Source organism: Octodon degus, unplaced genomic scaffold (assembly GCF_000260255.1).
Source record: "Octodon degus isolate 3935 unplaced genomic scaffold, OctDeg1.0 scaffold00008, whole genome shotgun sequence".
Classification (NCBI taxonomy): domain Eukaryota; kingdom Metazoa; phylum Chordata; class Mammalia; order Rodentia; family Octodontidae; genus Octodon; species Octodon degus.
This window is the reverse complement of record NW_004524584.1, coordinates 8,672,773-8,681,039: the sequence shown is the minus strand read 5'-3', so window position 1 is coordinate 8,681,039 and position 8,267 is coordinate 8,672,773.

Genomic DNA, 8,267 nt, shown 5'->3' with positions numbered 1-8,267 from the left:
AAAAAAAAAAAAAAGAGATGGATGAAAGAGAAGTGGAAAAGAGAGAAAGGGAATGAATAAGAGATTAAGATCTGTGATGGACTGACAACTGGTGGTCAACCTGTAGTGCCCAGCTGAATTGAACGAGTGTGGTGCTTGGTGTGGAAGGCCCACCTGAAGAATGTTGCCACCAGAATAACAGGCATAACTAGAGAGGAAGAAGTATGGAAACTGTAGGGAGCTGCTGGTTTTCCTGGAGGAACTTGTTACCCTGGCTTTCCTGATATGGACTCTGCTGTGCTCATCATTAAAGGAGTTGGCACCTTGTTGCTGAGGATGGTAGTGGGACCTCTGGGGAGAGCTCTGATCCTTACCTTCAGCATTGCTCCCTGGCTCCAGTGCAGATCCCTCAGTCTTCTAGCATAGATCCTTCATTCCACTGGCCCAGACTTTCTAGTTTTGACCACTGACCTTGGGGCCTTCCTAGTGTAGGTCCATGAAGCAGGCTTGCATGTGGAATCATTGTGGGATCTTGGCCTCCAGCTGGACTCATGGGGAGCATTGCTATGTGTTCTAGGTCTTCAGCTGGACTCAAGCAGGGCTTTTCTATGGGATCCCAAGTCCTCAGCTGGATTCTTTGGTCTTCAGTGTATGGGAAGATTTCCTATACTCTTTTTGTATATGACTCTTTGGGTGACTATTGAAAAATAGTAAGTATATAAATTGTGTGTCCTGTATTGTTACCTTTATGAACCCTGAACTACAATAAGATGTATTATGTACATATACCAATTCCCCATGAAAAACATAAACCATGTACAGAAAACATGTACTAATAAAAAATCCATTAAAAAAGAATGCTCCTTTTTGTGATATAATTGGGCATAAGCTTTGACCCCCAGGAAATCTGTATGCCTCCTTTTGGAGATAGATGGCCAGGTAACTGGATATGTGAAAGACACTGCACAATGTATAGCTCTAAATGTCATGTGCTCTGTGGGATGGCTCTGGGTCTGAGGCTTAACAAATAATCATAAATGTATTGCTCAATTATGAATGAGGACTTTCATTTGGCTATAACTGACAGCATGCTGTTTTGGGCTTCCCCATCCCCGTCCCTTAGATCTGTTAATGTCTAACTACCTGTCTACCACCATCATCTCCCACAGCCCTATAGAATGCCACATGCTACTCCACAAGACACACACATGCCCCAAAGCCACAAGGTCTCTTTGGTCTGCTCTCTCTCAATCTCTTTCTGTCTCTCAATCTCTCTCTCTCTCAATCTCTGTCTCTCTCTCAATCTCTGTCTCTCAATCTCTCTCTCTATCTCTCTGTCTCCCTCTGTCTCTGTCTCTGTCTCTGTCTCTCTCTCTCTCTCTCTCTCTCTCTCTCTCTCTCGGAGGTGGGAGGATTTCTCTACTTATATCCTGTTTCCCATCAGCCCTAGAGTTGAAGCAGTGGATTGGAGGACTCCAGCTTCTTTCTATATTTCTCTCTGCCCATCCAAAAGGAAGTTATTTCCCCTCATTGGCCTCTTACTTTACCAATCTGTAACTGATGCAGCAAATGGAACTTTAAAAATTAGGTATTTTCTTTCAGAGACATGTAGCTTCTTTAAGCATTGCAACTACCCACCCACTCCTCTCACTAGAAGATGTCCAGACAGAACTTCATGAGGTTGAGCTTGAGAGGGATAAAACCAGTCTGAACATGCTGTCCCACATCCTTTTGGTGCTCCTTGCTATAAATGACCTATGACATCTATACACAATGAGATGGCCATGATCTCCTCAGATCTAGCCTTCAATCAGTCCTTTTCCTTTTCACCAAAATAAATGGCTTCCTATTATATCTTATATCTATATGTTCCCTAAAGCCTTCTATGGCCATAGGTGGGGCTTTTCAGAGATGGTTGGATATAGGGTAGGTAGCCTGGATAAGACATGAGGAACAGAAAGAGAGTCACTTCTCATTGCTTTTAGCTTTCTTCTTGCTGGCTTGCTGCCTTCTGCCTACCATGAACTGTTTCTCCCCTGCAATACTCTTATACTATGCCACTCTGTCTTGGAGCCAGCTAGCTCTGAACTTAACTAATTTAACTTCACCTAACCTAACCTAACCTAACCTAACCTAACTCAGCTCTACAAACTGTGAGCTAAATGACATTTTCTCCTTTAACTCAGGGTGTTGGGTATTTCATCTCAGCCAATGAGAAAAGTAAGGTATTTCTTTGATTTGGACAAAAGCTAGCAAATGAGCCTGAGTATGGGCCTAAATATCTTATAAATCTATAGCAGCACAATGTGGTACTAGGATGGACCAATAGAAAATTTCTTAAGTAGAATGAGCTTAGCACCATCCACTCCTAATAAACTCAGACAATTCAACAAATTCTCGGCGATGCAAGGAGGCAGTTAAGCCTAAGAGTTTGCCATTTCCTTTGCAAGTGCCTATAAATTGCAGAGAGTTTTGAGACATTGTACTTGAGCCAAAACTAGGGCACACTGTGCTTCTCCCATCAAATCACACACCATAAGTACAGAGGAGCCCACAGGATTAAATCCAGAACTGATACTTTCAAAAGACACTTGGAGGAAAATTCTGCTTCAAATGTTCCAGCCACTGTAACTGTGGAACTCTATACTAGTCCTGATATCAAAGATTTACTGAAGACAGGAGACATTTCCCATTATGCAAATAACATAGTCTTACTTTTTTCAACTGTGAAGCTCCATTAATATTTTATTATGTGAAGTCAAACAGGCGCCTACTCCTTAAACTTCTAGCTTTAAACAAGTAGCAATATTATCAGTCTGCTTTGATGTCTGCTTATCTCTAAGCAAAGAGTCTGAACAAAGATATCTGGGAGTTTTGCATGGGTTATGTAATAGCAGAGTTCACAGCCTTTATGTCCTTTTCAAGGTCTTGGGGACTGTCTGATCTGACTTTTCCCAGTCCATGTGTTTGAGGACAAGCTTCTGAAAGATTATTGCTAGCTTTCAATTCTCCCTGCTCCTGGGAATACTTTACATGAGTTCTCGATGCACCTGCACTTTCACTGGAAAAGATTCTTTCTGCCCTTCAAGCCAGGGGTTATTGTGACCCAGCTAGGAGGGGTGAGTTTCCATTCCTGTGCATACTAATCCTATAGATCATAGCAGTGTATAAGTATATTTGGGGTTTTTCAGGTTTTTTTTTTTTTTTTTTTTTGTACTTTTTTAGGGAAGAGTCTGCAGGGTGTTCAGGGGCTTACTACTAGATCAGACTCATAGAGATCAGACCATTTATAGCCTCCTAAGAGCTGGGATTATAGGCGTGCGCCACCACACCCAGTCTCAACTGCCATCTCAGCACACTGTGGGGGCAGGGCCAGCACAACAGGCCTGGGGATTGAACCCCCGGCCTCTGAGCCTGCTTGCAGGCACTTTAATCTGCTGAGCTAGTTGGCTGGCCTGGTATATTTGGTTTTATCATCAGTCAAATGATTATAATTAGGAAAGCCTATTCTACCTTTTTGGGGATTCACATATTAATCAACAGAGATCCCAGCATAGAGGTCCTGATTTACTGAGCACTTACTGTGTGCCACATATGGTGTCAGAGCCTGTGAATACAAAGATAGAAAATAGATATGGTCTCTTCCTGTATGGGTTTCTTTGAGTGTACAGAGAAAATTAGATATTAAGTTTTTATAAGTACACAGCAAATGTAAACTTTAACCATGATAACATGCCAAGGCAGAGGCATTTGGTGCTATCAGGAGCAGAATTAGAGGGGCTGGGGAGATAGCTCAGTGGTCTAAGCACCTGCCTGGCAAGCACAAGGACCTGGGTTTGATTCCTGGTACCATATGGTGAACCAGCCACTGAAACTGGACATGGTGGCACATGCCTGTAATCCCAGTACTGGGACAGCTGAGACAGGAGGATCATTGCAAGTCTGAGCTGCCTTGCAAGACCCTGAAATCACTTTTAGGAATCACTTGGATCCTCCAGCCTAAGGCCCCACATCCCCAGTCACTTATAGACAGAGTCTCTGCATCAGAAGCTAGTATTTGTCAAAGTGCTCCACATGATTCCAATTTTGGCTCAGGTAAAGAACCCCAATCCTAGAACAAGCAGAGAAACCTTGTCCCTTGCTTTGCAAATGAAGGGTGTGATGGTTAAAGTTGATTATCAAATGAGGCTTGTGAGATGCCTGGGAGTTTAGTGAAGTACACTTTTGGGTATGTCTGGGTGGATCATGGGTGTGACCTTGGGGGCTATATCTGCCCCCTGGCTCTGTCCTCTCTGATTCTGTTTCCTGGACCTGATATCCTGAGCAGCTTGCCTCTGCGATGCGCTTGCACCATGTCCTTGGTGCTTGGAGCCAGCTGGTCATAAACTGGAACCTCCAAAGCCAGGAGCTCACCTTTAAACTGTGCTGTCAGGTACTGGTAACAGTAAAGAAAAGCTGGCTATTGCACGGGGCTTAAATTACTACTCAAGAGCTACCTAGCTAGTTGCTAGGTGGTTCATTATCAATCAGTGAGCACCTAGTGCTTGCCAAGTACTGTGGTGGGTGCTATGGAATTTAGGGGAAAGATCAGTGGGGAGGGCTTCAGATCTCTATGCTTTTCATCCTGGTGAAAACATTTTACTTCATAGTGACCTCGGGTTGCCGAGTCACCATGCAGCACTACTTTGATTGCCAGGCTTTGCTAGTCACCGTACTTCATATTACTCGAATAACACTTTGGAATTTGTTTTCATAGAATGTAGCAATAATTTATAATGGTATATTTTTTGAGGTTATTATATTAATTGAAATAGTTTATAAGATCCATGAGGACATGGACTGTATATAGGTTTTGCTCACTCTTCATTCCAGTCCTTCATAGATAAGAATAATTACTCTGGGTTGGGCTTTATTTTAAAAGCTGATGTAATGCCTGATGCATAGTAGCCACTCGGTAGGTTTCTGTCAGTCACAAGAAGGGAGGCAAAGAAGGAGCAGATGGAAAGATGAAAGTGAAGCCCTTTTTATAGAACTATAGTTTTCAGAGTGGTGCCCAGACAAGGGACCTTAGACTTTTGGGGCGGACATGTTTGGTATACAAATTCTCAGGCTTTACTCCAGACCTCTGGAAACAGACTCAAGTTGGGGACTCATGACTGGTATTGACAAGTACCCCAGGTAACTGATGGATGTCAAAATCTGAGAGTGAAGCTGGGGGAGTTGGTAGCTGGTTGCCCCTTGAAGGGTTCATATAGCTGGCTAATAAATGCTGTCTTTGATTCTCCCGCCTGTGGCCTCTTTGCCTAGCTTGGTCCAAGAAAAGAAAAGTAACAAAAGGCTTGAGGAAGGCTTGAAATGACCACTCGGCACCTTGATCTCCAACTAGAGCTCTTCTGTCAAAATGTGGGCTGCACCTTCAAGGTGTATGGGACGACAAGGTACTGTACACATTGCTGAGATGGTTTCATGTGCCACTACTTAACCGAGTTTTGGAGAATATCTCTTGAACAAATGGATTGTATGGGCATCCATCACTGGCAACCTTATAAGTTAAGGATGCTAGTGTGGGCTAGTTATAGTGTCTATTCCCATCTTGGTCTGCTGTATACATGCCTTGCTAACTCTAGGCCTCAGCAACTCTCATTTGCTGACTGCCAAGATTTTCTGAAGGAAGTCTTAAAGTAGCCTTGGCATTTGCTAGCTGATACCTAAATGAAATCTTCAAGAGACAACCAGCACCCGACTCCTCCAGCTTTGCTCTCAGATTTTTACACCCATCAGTTACCTGGGGTACTTGTTAATGCCAGTCATGAGCCTCCAACTCCAGCCTCGCTGTGCTCATGCCCTCCTCACAGCTGCTTGTGATCCCTTTCAGATCATGGTATTGATCAGAAATGATTTACTATCATTTCTCTGCTTCACTGCTAACCAGCCACATTCCTTTCTCCTGGCCATGAATCCTACTCTGACCTCTTTCACTCTCAGCAGTGGCCTTGTCCTTGGTATTCCTTCTACAAAGTCAGAGTCCAGCTTCCTCATCTTCTTCTCATATTTCTGCATTTCCGTTTTCTTCTTTCCTCATGCATCATTTCATTTATAGTCACATACCAAGAACCTGTCATGTGACAGTTCATAATCCTTCTTTCAGGGCGTAGTTACAGAAGGCTGACAATAAATACACAAGCAAACAAATGCACAAATGCATACACAAATATGCACACACAAATATAGAATGTGATAGGTACACTATAAATTGCAACAACATGTATAAAGGCAACTAAAAACAAGAGAGAGAGAGACAGAGAGAGAGAGAGAGAGAGAGAGAGAGAGAGAGAGAGAGAGAAACAGACAGACAGACAGACAGACAGAATATTATTTTAGTTTCTTTTGCCCTCACTGCATTACTATCATTTCTCTTAAACCAAGCCTTTTCCTTCTGCATACAAGTAGAATTAGATATTCTCCTTTGTAAAGTATGTCTTTATGACTCTGGGATCATTTTTTAGGTGGTTTTCATTTTTACCTGCACGTTGAACTTGTACTTCCCATTCAACTGATCACTGAAGTCCAAATTTAGCAGCCTAGTGCTCATCATTCTTGACTTGTGCGAGGCCTGCCCATGTCCCTCCTGATTTAAATCTATCCCTTCTCTGACTTCTGAGGGATAAATCAATCTCACTCACCTTTCCAAATGCACTTCTTTCATAGCAACACACACGTCTCCTTTGTGAAGTCCCAGACAGAAATGCTCACGTTCTCCTCTAACATCTGACAGCTCTCCTCTTTGACCTGTGGCAGTGCTTTCTGCCTTAGGTGGGGTTTTTCACTGTCTTACCTGGGGTTGCAAAATGCCCTAGGGTGAGAACTATAAAGGGACTGTGCTTTATTCTCCCACAGGTCTTTGTCATTGGAGGCACTCAGTAACTTGTTGGAATGGATCACTGTTCACATCTTTGAAAAAGTAGTTAGTAGATATTACTAAGTAATATCTTAACCTATTTCTTCATTGATTTGATGAACATTTCATGAATTCCAAGGGTTGGAAGTTGTAAATTAGATGTTTCAACTGGGGAAAAGCATTCTTACTCCAAAAATAAAAGACAGGAACACCAATACTGCTGGTGGGAATGTAAACTACCATAACCACATTGGAAATCATTATGGAGATTCCTTAAAGAACAGAAACTAGAAATGCCAGTTGGTGCAGGCATTCCACCTTCTCAAGTATTCATGAGAGAGTTAAAAGACATAGTATTGCAGTGACACATATCCATGTTTATGCTACCAATGTTTGTAGTAGCTGAATCTTGGATTCAGGCTATATAACCATCAGCAGATGAATGGATAAAGACAATATGATATTTACACACAGTGGGCACTACTGTGCCAAAACAAAAGACAAAGTTGAGTCATTTGTAGGAAAATGGATGCCCCTTGACACTATAATATTAAGTGAAACAAATGAGACACAAAATTTTAAATATCCCATAGTATTTCTTTTATGAGAAACCCAAAGTGTAAATAAAGAGTAAAATAAAAGATAATAAGAGGTAGGTGGATAGATCTTTTTCTAAGGGGAAAGGGATCAAAGGATAGAGGGAGAGGATGGGGAGGGGAAAGAGGAGGAAAAGGAATCAAGATATGTTATGTACATGTAACTCTACACAGGAATGTAAACATGAATTCAAACTTGTACAAAAAAGGGAAGGGAATCAAGAGATTGATGGAAGGGAGGATGGGAAGGGAAAGGGAATGTTTTCAGAAAGGATTCTGATATAGTACCTGCAGGTACCAATTCTACACGAGGAACATAAATATTATACACTACACATATGTACTAATAAAAAAGAATATTCCACTAAGCCAGGGCATCTATAGCCCTGGGGGTCATGAACAGGACCTCAGTAAAGACTGCGGTAGCCACACAAAGCCACTGTGTTGCTGGTCAATAAATCCTTAAAAACACAGAACAATATTTAATTACTGTTTTCTCTGCAATATTGTGCATGTCTCCTCCACTAACTGAGAAGCGCCTTTTCCAACCACATATGATGGGCAGCAGAGGAGTGTTCGCATAGCTAAGTATTAAATGGTGCCCAATGCATGCATGAATGCCACCAGGGATGGCAAGAGGAGAGAGCTTGTGCAGAAAGTTTTCAGAGCTGGTGTGGTAGTGCAGACCTGTAATCCCAGCACTCAGGAGGCTGAGACAGGAGGATTGTTGCAAATCTGAGACCAGCCTGAGCTGCAAACTGAGCTCAAGGCCAGCCTGAACTGCATAGCAAGAC